Source organism: Pholcus phalangioides, unplaced genomic scaffold (assembly GCF_987345545.1).
Source record: "Pholcus phalangioides strain wild (caught in Gottingen) unplaced genomic scaffold, Ppha-v1.0 ptg000001l_1, whole genome shotgun sequence".
Taxonomy (NCBI): Eukaryota; Metazoa; Arthropoda; class Arachnida; order Araneae; family Pholcidae; genus Pholcus; species Pholcus phalangioides.
Genome location: NW_028301594.1, coordinates 12,888,824 through 12,906,627, shown reverse-complemented (window position 1 = coordinate 12,906,627; position 17,804 = coordinate 12,888,824). Strand labels below are relative to the sequence as shown.

Genomic DNA, 17,804 nt, shown 5'->3' with positions numbered 1-17,804 from the left:
ATACTAAATTCATTACATTTGCCGGTTATAAAGCATAATCACCATTTCGTATTGGTAAGTAGGGTAAATAAGTCTCATTGCCTTGATGAGCTTTATTATTTTTATTATCGTGCTTGTGAGCAAGGGATATATTGAACTCTGATTTGAAAAATTTCTCCGAACATCCCCGAAATAGTTTGTATTTGAAAATTCTGAAATCAGACCTCGATATAACGAACTCATATATAACAAATTTTACGATTGTCCGCCGATATAACGTATCATTATATCAAATCGTACGCCATTGCGTATAATTTTTTTAGTATTTATCAAATTTACCACAACGACGTTTGGGCATTACGCATAATCACCTTTAGAAGTGATATTTTTTAGTATTTACCAAATTTACCAACGATCCTTGGGCATTATGTATAATCACCGGTAGAAGTGATTAATTATTTTTTTAGTATTTATCACATACGATCCTTGGGTATTATGCATAATCGCGGGTAGAAGTGATAATTTTTTTAGTATTTATCAAATTTACCAACGATGCTTGAGTATTATGGATAATTGACGGTAAAAAGAATAAATATACCAAACTTACCGAGACGGTTGGTAAATAAACGGTTAATTGGCAACAATTGGTTATTATGCATAATAACCTATTTTTAACATTTACCGTCACATATTACATAACATTAGAAATAACGATGCTCGAAACGAACTTTTACACCGTTATCAGAAGTTATTTTTCCCTTCAAACTCTGCGGGGATTTCAGTCTTCCCTCTGTTGGGAAAAAAAGGAATCTATTACGGATTTTCGATGTGCATTATGGGAATCAGTTTAGTTTGTGTTTCAGCAGTAGCCTAAAAGATGGCGCTCTTATCATCCTTCAATCAAATGCTAATTAGGAGAAGAGCGTGCGTGTGGAGAGATTTTTCATGGATGAGGGGGGAAAATGTCTTTAGTGTTTACAAACGAAGCCAGTTGTTAAAAGGACGTGCTCTCGATGAGTGTCGTGCAAGATTTCATCCTGGTTTTTTTCGTGGGAAATGCATTTGTTTTCGACATGACTTTTGCACATTAAAATCTAGAAAAAACTGTAAAAAGACTTTTTCCCCCTCCCTCTTTAATTAAACTAATTTCATGACAAAGAAGAAGAACATTTTTGAAAATTATTAATAGAAACTTTGAAGTGAAAATAAACGTTGACAGTTATATATCAAATAATTCGTATACGACGATATCAAAAAAACCATAGTGTTGTACTGTTTGTGATGTGCGTGTGTTATCAAAACTGACTTATAAGAAGAATATGTGACATTACATAAACAGGACTTACTCGAAACGACGGTATACAGCCAAGATACAGTCATCAGCTGATTATCCCGAGTGAAATGTTTTTGGAGGTAGGATTATTATTATATATGAAATTTACATACGCATATTTAAAAAGACCTGGTTTTGATTATTTGTTTGCTACTTCAATGGCATCAAATAATCGTATAAAAAATTTTCTTTCAGTGGTGTAAAGCAAGTTTAACACACCGGTGACGATTCCCGAGTGATCTCGTGGTTCTACCGCGAGCGGCTGCTGACGGATCCCGAGAAATCTCTGTTTATTCACGACGTAATTTTCGATGTTCCTATAGGGCAGGGGTTCTTAACCTATGGGTCGCGACCCAAATTTGTGTCACAAGGGGCTTCCGAGTTGGTTCGTTCAAATCCACTCACAGCCAGGTATTCTTGAGGCATGGGACACAACCCATTCTTAATTTTCAGGGGGCTTCCCAGATGAGTTGTACAAATCCACTCACAGTCTTTTCTTGAATGCACTTATTGCTTCACTGGTTTCGCTAATTTCGATGGTCCCGTGGGTTGCGAAGCTGATCTTGTTGTTGATTTTGGGTCGCGGCTGAAGAAGGTTAAGAAACCCCTGCTGTAGGGGTCTCTAGACCACGTATTGAACTACGGACTGGCACAATAACTAGAATATTTGTAGGTTTACATTAGCTATTAAAAGTGTCTTTCGAACAATATTTGGTCCGCAGGAGATATGACATGTTCAGACACTCGGTCAACAACGTGTTACAATATTTCCCGTTCACTCGTTGTTTCTGAAACGTAAATTTCTATGGCAATTTTTTAAATTTTAAATATTTTTAAATATTTGCGATAGCTTGATAACTGTATTGAGAATAAGAATTTTTACAGTATATAGTGTAGTGTTTCTCTCAATTTTTTATTTTCAGCCCATAGCCTTCCTTTGGACAATATTTTCTTCTCGTGACTCCCTTGCTTTATCCAGGTCCTCCTATCCGCATCCAAGATTGAGTCCCTTTCTATTTATCGCATTGAATTTTATCTGAATTTAATTTGATAATAGACAAAATTTTTATAAATGAGATCGAACTTTGAACCTTGGGCCAGGCACGGATCCAGAGAAAGTGGGTGATCATCCCTTTTAAGAGCTGAATTAAACAGGGAAAAACCGTCTGGCGTAAAATATGAGACGATCTGCAATGAACCTGCGATCGACTCTCCCGACAAATCACCCTGGGTACGCGCCTACCCTGGTCAAGAGAGCTCTCTCTCCCTCTCAGTGAGCTTTCTTCTAGTATGAATTTTATGCATGGCCGTCTCAACAGCATGGGTCTCCGGGCAAAGTGATGTTCTGGAGGCCATATTTAGATGGAAGTAATAGCTTACATGCTTACATTCGAAAATCATACTACCAGATTTCATCATCATTCTCTCATTAATTCTGATTTTTCATCAACTCTAGGATTTTGTAATTAACTGTAATTAATTCTGGATTTTCATCAATTTTGGGATTTTTCCTTTCATTAATTCTGGGACTTTTCCTTTGAATTTTCATTGGTGAGTAGATATTTTTCACCATTTCAGTATATTCTGTGGTAATGCATGAATCTTTGGATGCTCGATTCCCCTCCCCTCACGAAATATATAAAATCGGGGCTAAGTAACCCCGAAATTATTTCGCACCGGGCCATTCGTAGAATAAGGGCTGCTCTGCTTTATATATATAATACCCGAGAGTTTTTGTTACTTTTTCCTTTTTTTCCCCATTAATAATAAATGCCTTTTTTAATGCCTATTTTAGGCATTTTTATATAGTGCCTTTTTGCCTGCCCATTTTTATAATTTTTAGTGTCTAAACTTCCTGTCTCTAGTTATCAGTCACTGCTAAGGTTTTAATAAAAATAAATAAAAAAAGTAATCACTTCATAATACAATGAGTAATACATAATGAAGATAATTTTGACTAGAATAGAGATGATGATGGAAACATGGCGTAACTTACATGACATCTGGCCCATGTTTTAATCGAATAGCGTGTTTATGTTTTTGTGTTACCGAAAACAAAAAGAGAAGCGTTGAAATTTTGCATTAAGAATGTATTGGAAAATACATTATAATTTATGAACGTATTCATAGCTGTTTTAGGAACTTAATTTTTTGATACATGACAAATAACTTTTCTATGAAGTTTTTAATTAACATACTGCACCAATATTACCTGGCAGAAGGGCCAGTCAACGACTAAGATCTAGTTGGAGATGGACGCTTTTTACAAATTATCATAACGGCAAATTAAAGATCTAATGTGATGATCATATTAAGATTCTGTAGCGGCAATACAGATTCACAACTTGATTTCAAGAAAATTAACTTATTTTTATTGTGTTCAATCTTTATCACTAAAAACAGATCTTGAGATTACAGATTGAAGATTGCCGGTTTTTCTTTTATGTTTCTGTCACCGTATTGCTTTTGTTATTTATATAACGTAATAAATAATAAGTTTCCGGATACACCATAATTCGGGAACGCTTTGAAATCTCTGTCTGAGATGTGAAGCGGGATGTTTCCGGTCTTCCAATGCTCAATGTTAAAATAATACGTGAAATATGTATTTTTAAGATGTAAAAAATGTTCTCAAGAATTTCATAAAAAATTTAAATAAAAAAAAATAACAAAAGGTTCTCTTACAGTGCAGTTAAAAATTATTTAGCAGTCGCCAATAACCACTTCCCTTTATGCATAATGAAAGTTTGATCATTTAATTGAAGGAAATTATAAATTGTTTTCATCATTATCATTTGTTTAAACAAATAAATTAATTGACACTGTGATACTTTTTATATATGAAGGTGAGAAATTCTCTCTCTGATAGCGTTGAATGCACGTTGAAAACATTATTAGACTGAAATAGTTTATTTATTGATATATATATTATATACACAGAATACTTATAAAAAATATATCTATTTAAAATAATTTGTTTGGAAAAAATAGTGAGGAATTTTCGCATCTTTTATCTGATACGTAGGACGATTTGGTTCTTCGCAGAAATATCTTTCGACGTTGCATCTCTTGCGTTAATTATCCAGCCAGGTCAGGTCGACCATCAATCCTCAACAATAATCTGGCTCATTGCAGGATATTATTTTACCCATTGATTTATGAACTTCTGAGAATTAATTAAACAATTTACGCATTCGAAGAATATGAAGCGCTTGAAGCCAGACTGACATAAATACGGCCACTTCAGCGCGCTCAAGAGTCCGGAGCCAAATCATTTCTTGGATCTCTTGATTACAATTTATGTTTTAAAAACTTTAAATGCTGTAAAGCTACGAAAGATTTTTAAAGCTTCAAAAGTTAATTTTTGGCTCATGCGACGAATTTAATTCCCCATCCTATTGAAAATATATTCGTATTTTTTTTCAGACCTTATGATTTCGTGGGATTCCAGTGAATTTTCATCAACATTTTTTGATGTGCTTCCATTCGAGAGGTTTTGCACGATATTGGCTTTTTATGGAAAAAAGTCACCTGCTTTTAAGGAATCTTTCAAAATTTTCCATTCACTTTTGGTATTCAATTTTTGTTTTTAAATTCTGTATATATAAATATATATATTGCAGACCATTTTTTTTATTTCAACTTCAACGACAGGCACATTTTTCAAAAATGACTGAAATTTATTATAAAATTGCTCTCGTTAAAGCGTGTAACATCTCAGAGCGCCAAGAGACATTAAAAGTTTCGACATATAAATGAGTTGTTTGAAAAAATGCTGCTCATGGTACAAAAGCATAGTTTTTAGAAAAGAACATTTTAACGGAAAATGGCAGTGAACAATACTTGCCAGTAGGTTATAATAAAAAATACTTCTATATCCCAGTAGAACTAAAATTAGAACTCAGTAAGACTCAGAAAAGTTTACAGCATTTAAAAATTATTTTATTTGGCTAATTTAAATGCAGTTGGGAAATTTAGTTTTATTTAGATAATATCTAATATCTGTGTATGTTTATTCGTAAGTAGATACAGTATTCTCAAGTACAAATAAAATCCTTAGTATAGTATTCTTAAAGATAATCTATATAAAATTGATTTTCTGTATGTACGTTCTCTATAAAAATCTACAATTTTAGACCAACCTTCGTAAAGTCTTGCATATATACAAAACGGGACCCGACTTCAACGACAGGCTACTTTAAAAGTACATCAGAGCTTTGTAAATGCCTGAAACGGGCAAAAATCTGTCGGGCAACAATGGTTTCTGAGCTCGACAATGACATTTAAAATGTTTACTTTTGGTTACCGTGGTTCCCTAGCAATGCGTTTCAGACATACATATGTGTTTACAATGGTTTGTCAATCACTTGTTTAATGCTCCCAGTACTGTGTATAATAGTTCATTCCTTTACAATGGTTTGTCACTTTTTCAATCCTCCTAATAATTGAAGAAATCCCGGGCAGCGCTGGATATTATAGCTAGTTACTAATGAAATTAATAATTTAAATATGCGAACTATATGGAAGTTAGTTTAAATTTTATATTATTTCTTTCTTTTTTTTTCAGTTCTTTCAAAGAAAACTATTTTTTTTGCTCATTCTTGTAAGTGTGATCTTGAATATTTTAGGGTGTTATTAACCTGAAATTACAGTATAATCGTTATCATTTCGGGGGCCTTTATACAAGGGCCAGTAAGTATTTTTTTAGCCGATCGGTGAGTTACAATTAAAAAAATTTGAAATTTCTTATTTAATTAAATTTATAAACTATATTAACCTAACAGTAAAACTAAAAAAAACTTGAACAAAATTTTCAATCACACTAATATTTTTAATGTTTATTTAAAAAGAGGGAGAAAATAAAGAAATGCAGTATATATATAATTTACGTAAAAAATTTGTTTCTCAAGATTACAGCTATAGTTTCTTTTATATATACTAGATGGCGCTCTAAATCGTTGATCATGAAGATAAGAGATTTCTTATCTACTTTTCAAAAATCGTAGTGTGTGACGCTCTATCCATCTTCAATTTTTTTTATCGTCTAGGGCGGTATTAGACTGTGATTATACACCATAAAAGTATGATAAAAGATCTTTTACGGAACTTGGAAAAAAAAAACCAATAAGTCGCGAATGTAACCGATACGCTTACTGGTTGCATGTTTCAAGTCTTACAAAAGAGCTTTTTTCAAAACATAGGCCGCAATTACACTATAGAAATTCGATAAAAGATCTTATTTTGGGGCCCTGAATAATCATGGGCCCTGGGCATGTGCCGTGGGGAAACAGGCCTTGCAAAAATGAAAAATTCTTATAATGTCTAATAAAACAGAATCATATATAGGATGAAAGGTTCTTCAAAATAAGAAGGAAAAAAAAAGAAACCAATCTTGCTTGCTGTTTGAACAGCGTAATTTTCAATTCCATGATTCACTAAAAGTAAATTTCCTTCATTAAAAAAACCATCACCAACTTACAAGGGTTCATCCAACATATTTCATAAGAGACCATTATGGATTGAGTGCTTCGGCGCTAAGACTAACTTTGTTATGATTAAAACTCATGTTTACAGAATTTATGAGATCTGATCGAGAAGGAAGGAATATGGACCTAGCCTATAAATGAGGAGTCAGAGGGGCGTAAGTTGAGTTTTCAACAATACTCAAGTCCATAAATGGAATCTAGAAGTGCTAAACCAGTAGTTCTCAACTTTTTTCCACCCCGCACCCCCAGTGCGACCCTCTCCCTCTCTCTCGTGATTTACCTTCCCACATTTCCATGAATAATATGTTGTCTATTCATTGAAAATTTAACTTTTTGCAACATATTAGTGTTAAATTAATTTTCCACTAATTTATTTTTATAAAAGTTCTAAGCTTGAAAGATATTGGAAAATTAATTTATTTAATAAAAAATTGCGCACATGTGCGTGTGAACGGCACAAAATTAAAATTACTGTACGTGCCAGTTTTTAGTGGTTAATTTATCATTGTTTTTTTTTGTTTTTTTTCCGTAATAATATTTTAAAATAGCGATTCTTTCTTTGAAAAGAGGGTGGCTAACCACATACTGTCACTTACATTCAAGTGATTTGTGGTTTTTGTTTTCATCGGCGAAAGTGATAAAAACCTTATTTCGCAAAAGTAAGTGGCATCGAATGAAAGAAGTGTTTGCAAAGCTGCCTGCGCTATTTTTGGAAATGGTTCCAGCTGGGAACACACATAAAAATTGTTCTAAATTACAATTTTGAAATTCAGTTTGAATGCATACGCTCGTCCGCATTTCAATCATTTTTTACTAAATTACAATCATTCGAACGATTATGATCGAAAAGAGATGACTCTAGTATCGGTAACAGAAAAAAAAAATCTCCAAGAGCATCTGAAAATTGCATTAAGAATGTGTCCTCTAAATTCCTTCGAGCTGGGAACATTCAAATTTGCGCAACACATATCTGATAGAAAAAAAAAATGAATTTTCAAAAAACGTATGATTTTTTTAAATTGAAGAATTCGATTTTTCGCATCATTTAAATTTTCCCTGAATAATCAGTCAGCATGCTAATTTTTTTTTTTCATCTCGCACCCCCAAAAATGCTTTCCCAATTTTTGTCTCCCCTCCAGACGAAAAAAAATTTTTTTAATGTAAAAACATTTAAAAAAAATTAAAATTTTGTGTGAAAGAAAATACTTTTATATGTGTGAGTGTGTTATTATAATGAATTTCTGTTGATTTCAATGTTATTTGAAGGCTATGAACTCAAAATTTATCTTTGATAAATTCATTGTGACCCCCCCTTTAAACCATATAATGATAGATCGCATAAAGGCCCGCGAACCAAATATGGCCCTAGGGGGGTTATCTGATGCGGCCTGCCCTCCTCAAACCTAACTTTGTAAAAATGAATTAAGCGGCACATTTGCAGATCGCTTAAGTATCCCGTGGTACAATTCCAAAGCATTAAAGTGACCCGTGGCACATTTTCAGATCACTTAAACGACTTGGGATACAGTTCCAGAACACTTAAACGACTCGGGATACAGTTCCAGAACACTTAAGCGACCCGTGACACATTTAGAGATCCATTGAGTGACATGTGACGTAGTTTTAGAGCACTTAAGTGGCCCCCAGTGCGGTTCTACATCACTCAAGTTACTCGCGGCGCATTCTCATATTATTTAAGTGATCCGCGGCATATAATTATTGATCACTTGAGTGATGCAGTTCCAGAGCACTTAAGCGGCCCGGTCACATTTCCAGATCACTTGGATCCGCGAAACATTTAGAGATCACTAAAGGGGCTCTGTAGGGCAGTTATCAATAGGGGGGAATGTTACTTCAAGTGCCCACAAACTATCGAAAGGTTTTTCTCGTTTTCTCTCGTCGGAGCACCGAGGAAGATGCCATTACGAATATTTCATATTTTCATAAAAGATGGATGATGACGTAAGCATTATTTAAACCCCCCCTCCCTCCTTGTCATCAAAAGTCAGCGAATCAGAACCCCCCCCCCCATCGATGCCGACGTAATACTTGAATAGCCCCAAATGGATCCGAGAAAAATATTCTCAGTGGAATTAGCAAAATGCAAAATTTCATAAGTTATAAGCAAATTTGCTTGTAAATCCTCATAAGCAAATGCAAAATTTCTTAATCGAAATTTTTAAATAGTTCCCGGAAATTTTTAAATCGAGAAGATTATTGAAATAATATGAATAATGATTATGACTTAAATAAATAATAACTTAATTACAAAAATTATTAATTTCATTAATGATTATGAAAATAACTCAGTGGTATGGGCAGTGCAGTGATCGCAAACGATCGTAATTGACAGGGTAGCAAAGCGATAACACTCGGTTCTGTTTAAACAATGACGTCAGCTGGTCATGACTCCGGGTCCGATTCCGGCGAGTCATGAAACAGCCCTTATCATATAGCCCTGATTTCAGTCTGTCAGAGCCTTTTTAGCCGTTAATAATAGTCTGAGACTCGCGCTCGGCGTTAAAATTTTTGTATTCGGTACGTACTCAGTATTCACATTAGAAACAAAAAATTCGTTGATTTCCCGAACTGTGAGGCGTACTCTGCGGGAGACCCGCTGAAGTTTTTCTGTGGATGGACGCCACTTCTAAACATAGACATCTCGTGTTCCACGATATTATGGCAGAATAAAGTTGAAACACTCCAATTAAGAACAATGTCGAACAAGGCCGCCTTTACGAGAGACGGAGCCCGGTGCAAAAGTAATCGCGGGACTCTTTATAGTACGAATAATTTTATTTGCCTTATAAGGAGTGAAATATTGTAACTTGATGCTCCAGGGGACTCGTAACAGTATCCGCTAACGGGGAATGTCCGTCATGGAAAGTTCCACTTTTTATTCGTCAGGGCTTGAAAAATTGGGAAAAAATAGTTATGTTTTTCCCGCAATTTTTCAAGCCCTTTTTGTCAGGCCAAAAAAAGCCCATTTTTCAAGTCAAGAAAAATATATCAAGAAAAAGTGCCCATTCGGACACGGTCCAGGGGCACCACCATCTATAGCAGAAGGCCTACGCGCGAAGCTCGTGACGTCACTGAAAAAGTTACTTCAGCTGCTATAGCCATTGGGTATAGCAGGCCCACGCATACGATATCTTTTTTTTGCAGAGCATCCAATGACTATAGGTGAAATAACTTCTTCAGTGACGACACGAGCTTCGCGCGGAAGGCTTCTGCTATAGATGATGTTGCCAGGGGGCTCACACACACACACACACACACACACATAGATACTTATATCTGGCTAGAATTTGCCTGAGTAAGTATGAAAATCACTTTGCTTGAGGCCTGTGATTATTTTAAGACTACTTCTTCTAAACTATACGTGCACCTTGTACATATTCCTCTACGGGAATTTCTAACGGATTGTTACATGCCGAAATACTTCACCTAACGTGAAGTTTTTTTTCTCTGTAATGCTTGTTACGTGTAGTGCTGCCATCTGCCATCAATTTCTCTAACTATGAGTGAAGTGTAATGATTCAATAACTGTGCCGTTGTAGGCCTGATGCTTTCTTTGGCGATACTTTTAACGGGGAGATATCGGCTCGCATTTTCACCGATTTTTAAGGTAGAGAGATAGAACCACTCAAAACCCCTGACGGATGCAATTTTTTGCCGAATTTTAAGACTGCCCTGGATTTTTTGACCCCTTTCCCCTTTTGCGTGTTAGTAGCCATAAACTCTGAAAACTTTTCTAGTCCTTGGACCGTAATTTACTGACTGCACATGAAAAATTTTAGATATTTTAAGATTTTGTTTTTGGCTGACGCTATCTCGTATACGGACAAAATTTTCAGTGTTGTGGGTATATCTGATAGAGGGAGATCTTACGTAGGCCTGTATTGGTTTTTTGTGATCATTGTCATTGTTGGATATAATCCAGAACTATCAACTATTCAGAATCCACTTTGTTTTGTTTTTCACAAAAAATTAAGTTTTCATTCCTATTCTGAGAGTGCGGGGTCCGGTGTGGCCGCAACTGTGATTGCGTTCTCCTCCAAGGGCGGCTCTGATGCTGGGATTAAACATTTTGGAGATGAGTAAAATAATATTTTGCGACCGTCTGCATCTCAGTGTTTGCCAAATTTTTTTGTCCTGTAGTCCACTTCTGCAGAAATTTTTTTCTCCCATCGCAATCTAACCCAAAGGATTCTGTGTTATATCCGTAACTTCTATCGCCCCCCAGGTGGCGTTAACACCCACGTTGCGAATCCCTGCTCTACATTATTTTTTCCTTCAACCAAGGTTATAAAAATCGGCCTCACGAAAAGAAAACCTTACTAACCGTTTGATATTAGATGAGTATTATAATTTAGATTTCGTTGACTTTTCAATAACCGAGTTTTTGCAGAGCACCAGATCATTTAAGTAGGACCTACGTCTCCTTGATCTCCTACATCCTCCTGGTCTTAAACCAGTGATTCCTAGCGTGGGCGTTAACGCCCCCTGGGGAGGGGGGCGGTAGAAGCTACGGGTATAACATAGGAACCTATAGGTTAGATTGAGTTGGGGGCGATGGGAGAAAAAAATTTCTGCAGAAGTGGATGATAGGAAAAAAAAAGTTGGGAAACTGTATTAAATGAATGATCCACGGAACGCATGTGGTCCTCGGAGCTATTTGTCACGTGGCCTCCCAGGACCGTAACTAGGATTTTTGCCTCCCGGGCATACATAATTTCACCGCCCCCCCCCTCCCATAACCTTAAAATTCGATAGTTTTCCAGCGGTATTCTTTGTTCCCACCTAGACTGCTCCCCCTAAATTCTTGCGCCCTAGGCATTTTCAGGGTCGGAACTAGAGGGGGGGAAAGGGGGGGGGGCAACCGCCCATGGAGGAAAAATTTTGGGAGGTGGCAGTTTTAGGTAAGAACGAAGAACACCATTACAAAATTACCAAATTTTAAATTTGTGGGGGCGGCAAAATAATGTTTGCCCAGGGTGACACAAATCCTTGTTATGGCCCTACTATTTTACCAATACACGTTTACCATACATCCCATTCAACCAAACGGTATGTGTGGCCACTAAACTTGCAAACGGGACTTTCTCGCGCGCGGATATAGTTATCATTCAGTTATTGTTATCAGAAACCCCCGAGTCCCGATGTGATTGCATTAGGTGGCATGGACTACATAATAAATCAGAATGGCCGTAGGAAATTTTCCTCAATTGGTTTTCCCACAAGTTCGGAAATTATTTTCCCCCGTTTATGCCGGTCCGGGGCAATCAACCCCTAAAATTAAATTTCCACTTAATTTCAGGGGTCAACAATGAGAAAAAGGTTGACTGAACTAATTTGTGCAAGACCAGTGATATGAAGGCCTTTCCAGCACTGTCAAAAAGACTACGTCGGCTTTTTGGTTATGATCACGTGGCAGACAAGGTTCGAAGGTAGGCCTCGAGTAATCGAGGTCTCATATAGACTAGTGCTAATCTAGGAGTGTTTGTTATGTACCCTTCCTATTGCGTGGAATATCTCGTTTATCAAGTCAAAATCGGTTTGAAAATAAATTCTGAAATTTTTGCTGGTCTTGGAAACACTCGCGATTCGAATTATTGCTGTCTGTTTTTTGAATTTGTTAGTTATGCCACATGCTGACCATGCATCGAATCTTGACCTTAAGTGGCATGAGATTGGGTAAAAGTGTTACGAGGCATGTTAAATAATAATCGCATTCCCAAGAGTGCCACGGATGAAAAAAATTTGATATTTCTTACACAGTCTACCACGTACGAATCTGGGGAAGGGGGTGATTGGGGCGAACGATAATCCCCAGATCCAAATAACATGGGGAAAATTTTTCTGTCCGTAAAATACGGGACAATCCGATGCACTTACACAAAAAAGCACATACTGGGTACATACTGGACCGAATCTATTCGCAGCTAAAGATATCCGCCTCGGCTCATTCGCAGCTGAAGATATCCGCCTCGGCTCATTAGCAGCTGAAGATATCCGCCTCGGCTCATTCGCAGCTGAAGATATCCGCCTCGGCTCATTCGCAGCTGAAGATATCCGCCTCGGCTCATTCGCAGCGGAAAATATCTTAGTAAGCTTCATTCACAGATAAAGATGCAGTATATGCCTTCGCTCCATTCGCAGCTGAAGATATCTGCCCCTACTCACTCGCAGCTGTGAAGATGCCTGCCTCCACTCCATTCGCAGCTGAAGATATATGCCTCCACTCCATTAGGCCTTCAATCAGGTGCGTGAACGAATCAGCCCCTTTCCAAGAGCTAAATAAAATGGGAAAATTTGTCTGAACTTACACAATACGTCCCTCCCGTTACATCGTCCGTATATTGGGATATACGATATATATATATATATATATATGGATCAATATCAACCTGAAAATATCATGTTGAGACAAGTTAATCTCATACTCTAACCATGTCGTAAGAAGTCTTCAACGTTTTCCAATTCATGCGCACCGTATGCACCCAAAATCAGAAGTAGGGCCCGTGACGATTTACATTCATATGCTCACACATCAAATCCGCATAATGCTAATCCTCGAACGCAACAACTTTAGTGAGGGTGTTCAATACTTCGCAAACACAAAATCGGATCTTTTTCTTCTTGAGGATATTAAAGTTTTAAAACTTTATACACTCCTATATACAATAATTTAGTTTTTTTTTTAAAACGTGAAAATTTCTATCATTAAAGACTTCCGTTGTATCGTCCATTGAGACTTTTTACAGTTACAAATAGTAGCCATGATTTCTATTCAAACATTCCATTCAATTAGTGTGTTCCGTTTATGACAGCGGTTCTTAACCAGGGGTCCGGGAAAGCATTTTTGAGGATGAGAGATGAAGAAAACAGAAAATTGTAACATGCTGATTGATTAATCGGAGAAATTGAAATGATGTGGATAAACTTAATTTCCAAATTCAAAAATGCGAATCCTACCTGCATTATGACACCTCATTTTCAGCTTTTGCTTGCAGAAGTGTGTTGCGTGATACTATGAATGTTTCCGGCTTAGAGGGATGTAAAGTGCACTCTCATATATGCAATTTTCACATGCTTTTTCCTGTTGTGTGACACTGGATTCATTTTTTTCAACCTTAATTCTATGAATGATAGTAATTTAGTGCACGATGGTTTCATTGAAATGTGAGCCAGAGCCATGTATTCAAATGCACATTCAAAATTCTTATTTCGAACAATTTTTGTGTGCTCAGTTGAAACCATTTCTAAAACTAGGGAAGACCGCTTCCCAAACACTTTTACCACTACCACCTACCTCTGCAGAATGGGGGTTTGAATAACGTTTGCGAATGAAAACAAAAACCATGAACCGCTGGAATGTAAGTGATTATATGCGGGTAGGTATCCCCTCAAAGGAGAAAAAAAAACACTTAAATTTCAATATTATTAGGAAAAACCGCAACAATTATGTCACTAAAAATCTACATTTAGTGTATTTTAGTTTTCTTGCGTTGATACCTGTGTGTGCTCTTTTTCTTCAACACATTAGTTATGCAATTATCTTATATGCTTAGAATTTTCAAACTATTATTTAGTGGATAATTAATGTAGTTAATTGAGATACCTAATTTTTAACAAATAGTCAGCACATTATTCGAGGGGGTGCGGGAAGGTAATTTGAACTGCACTGAGGGTGCAGGGTGAAAAAAAAGGTTAAGAACCACCAGTTTACAATATTCGTGCCTTTCTGAGCAATTATTACCATCATTCCCGGTAAATAAGTTATTAGGATGTATTTTAGTCGCTAAGAAAACTAGCAAACGAAAAAAAAATTCCTGTGTAGAGGAAAAACGCCGGGTTTTTACACACAGAAATTTCATATGAACTGCAAGTAATTCAAAAGCTAAAGGGGGAAAAAAAGAAAACACTGATATATTGAGGTAAAATGAAATTTTTCGCATTTAAAACTTAACTTTGATTTCTTCTTTGAGAATTTTTACAATATGAAATGACATTAGACATTATTCTGGAGTAAGTACTTGGTTTTTGACTGGATTAAAAAGAAATATATTTAAAATATTGATCATTGGAATAAATTAAAATCTCTCGAAATGACAACATCAGATAAAAAAGTTATTGGATAAGCAACGGGTTTTAATTAGCATGAGCTAAAAATTAACGTTTAAAGCTATACAGTAGAGCAACGGTTCTCAACCGGTGCTCCTCGGAGCCCTTGGGGCTCCTTGTGCCGCTCGAGGAAAAAAACCAGTAAAATTTAAAAAAATAACTATAAATATTTTTAAATAGTAAAAATAAATCAGTAGCTTTGATGAATAATTAAAAACATTGGCCTACAGGGCTCCGCCATAGAATTTTTTTTACTAAAAAGGGCTCCGCGAGTCAAAAAAGGTTGAGAACCGCTGCAGTAGAGCATCGATAATCCGAGGTAAACGGGACTAAGGCCACCTCGGATTATCCGGAAAAAAACAATGGAAATCGAGTTTCACTGGGAGAGGAGCTTAGACCTACTTATTCGTACTTACTGTTTTACCTTTATTATTCTTAATTCATTCCAAACTATTAAGGTTAGGGGCTGCCAAAACTGATGGCCTCTTCATAACTAAGGATCACAGGGGCTCCCATATTCCTGGAGCTCCGAAATGAATTTTATCATTTTTTCACACTATAAATTTACTATAGCCTGTGAAAAATTTTAGCGAGGGGGTCCACCGAAGACCCTAGCCTAGGAATCAAGACACCCTTAAAACCGAAATTATTCGCATTTCGTTGGAAGAATCAAACAAAATAAAATAACGCGCTGTCTTGGCGAAAAACAGAAAGAAAGAGGTTTGAGAAGTAAACAAATTGAAAAATTCCAGCACCTAGGATTACACGGGACATCGAATTTTCGGGAATCTACTGTCTACAGTAAGTCAGTGGTTCTGAAAATTTTGTCACCCGCTGCCCCCTTGACCATTTCATGGTACATCTGCACTGCGTAGACTAGTTCAAAAGATATTTTCACTTATGAACGAACCACTTCAAAGCATAGATAGGCACACAAATCTTCAGCTCGTCGCTTCGCCCCTGACAAAGGTTGGCGACGTCCCTAGGAGCCGCGACGCATACTTTGAGATACACTGTTGAAAGCCACAGCTTTGCCACGAGAAATTGCTGTAATGATTTTTTTGTTTTTTTTCACAGGCAGTAATATGTGAAAAAAGATTTTCTTAACTGAATATTATTATCAAATACAAATACAATTCCACAACAGGCAAAATGTCCAACAAGGTGGCTGACAAAAAGATGCCAATAACAAATATGGATGCCATATATTTATAAAATACAACAACCCAATTAAAAATTCAATTATAAAAACTAAAAATTATGTATACATGATAAAATATTATAAAATACCCATACAAATATTTATGGGTGTCTCATTCTGAGTATGGGTAGCTTCTCGATTTACCCCAACATGTTTATCGTATTTCTTTTTAAACGTGTCAATTGTGTTTGAATTTACTACCTCTGGGGATAAGCTATTCCACTTATTCACAAGCTTATTAGAGAAAAATTCCCTGCGACTCAACAACCTAGAATTGTCCCTTATCAATCGATACTGGTGTCCCCTTGTCAAAAGCAGTTGAGTGACAGCGTATTAATAATTCATGGTTCATCCTATCCATCCCGTTAAAAATTTTGAACACTTCGATCATATTCCCCGACACCTGCGTTCATCCAATGTTTTTCTTCAGCCCCGTTATTTTTTTATACATATTATTTTTTTATTACTTGTTTTTTTCTTTCTATCATTTATTTATTTCTCTTATTTTATAATTATTATTTTATTCTTTTTTTTTATTATGATTTCTCTCTTTTTTCTTCTTTTTTTTTCTCTTACCCGGCCGGACTGCCAGCTAGAGTCTTCCCGGCACGACAGAGCCTGGTCGTGCTCGGTTCGTTTAGTTTAGTTTAGCCCCGTTTGCCAACAAGAACACGCGTAGCTCTTCTCTGCATACCTTCAAAGAAGTCTACGTCCCTCTGTAGGTATTGGTGTCTAAAACATCACAGTAAACTCCAGTCCAGGACGAACAAAGCCTCGGAAAAGCGGAAGAATGACTTTAGGAAAACGCGAAGAGACCTTTTTGAAAATGAAACGAAGTTTTCTAGTCGCTTTTTTGACCACCGCTGAACAATGATCAGAAAACCTAAGCCGATCGTCAATGAGAATTCCCAAAGCGGTGACCCTGGTTGCATCCGGAAAAAGCTGTAGCTTTCCTGTGGGTGGGTTTGAACCCAGGTCCCTGAAAACTTACCAACCCACCACTACATCAAACAACACGATATTTAGTACATGAAATGAAACCGATTGTTTACTGGCTATTATCTTCTATAACATTAAATAAAATTAGAAGCATTCAATAGGTATACTCTTACTTTGTTACATCAGTCAAGGGTCATTAAAAATTTTCAGCCGTAAGCTACTACCAAATCAACAACATCATCAACTTCACGACCTATGGTCCTATTTTGATTTTAAAAATATCTTTATTTAATATTTTTTTATTAGCAGAATGTTGTTTTTTGAAATTAGTGAAACCAGTGGCACTAAAAATTTATTTATAGAGCTAATTATAAAACTATTTACTATACTTTTAATTGGCTTTTCACGACTCATTTCGAAAGCCCCTGCGACCCAAGTTTGGGTGTTGGGTTATGTTAAGCAGATGAATCATTAAGACGAAACTTTTGCAATTCTGAGAGATCAAATTTTTGAATAGAAAATAAAGTCAGTGGAGTTGATGGCCGCTTATTACACCAAGCTGTTGAATATCTTAGCTTTCTTGTTAAAAAAAGAAAGAGTTAAAATATCTTAATTGCTGTAATTATTTTATTCGTGAATTGAAAAAAAAAAATATTCCTACGAGGAAAAAAATGTATATTTATATTTTTTTTATTGGAAATTAAAATTAAAAAAAATATTTTCAGTAATGATCATGATT

At 36.1% G+C, this 17,804-nt stretch overlaps 1 protein-coding gene across 1 annotated transcript in view; it reads left to right on the top strand.

The window, feature by feature from the left end:
• Window positions 1-1,291: 1,291 nt before the first annotated feature.
• LOC149089891 (zinc finger homeobox protein 4-like) overlaps window positions 1,292-17,804 on the top strand; it is a 308,904-nt gene continuing 292,391 nt past the window's right edge. Inside the window, exon 1 of the mRNA XM_089255358.1 lies at window positions 1,292-1,392. The gene's annotated coding sequence lies outside the window, so the exon portion shown is untranslated. The remainder of the gene's footprint in view (window positions 1,393-17,804) is intronic.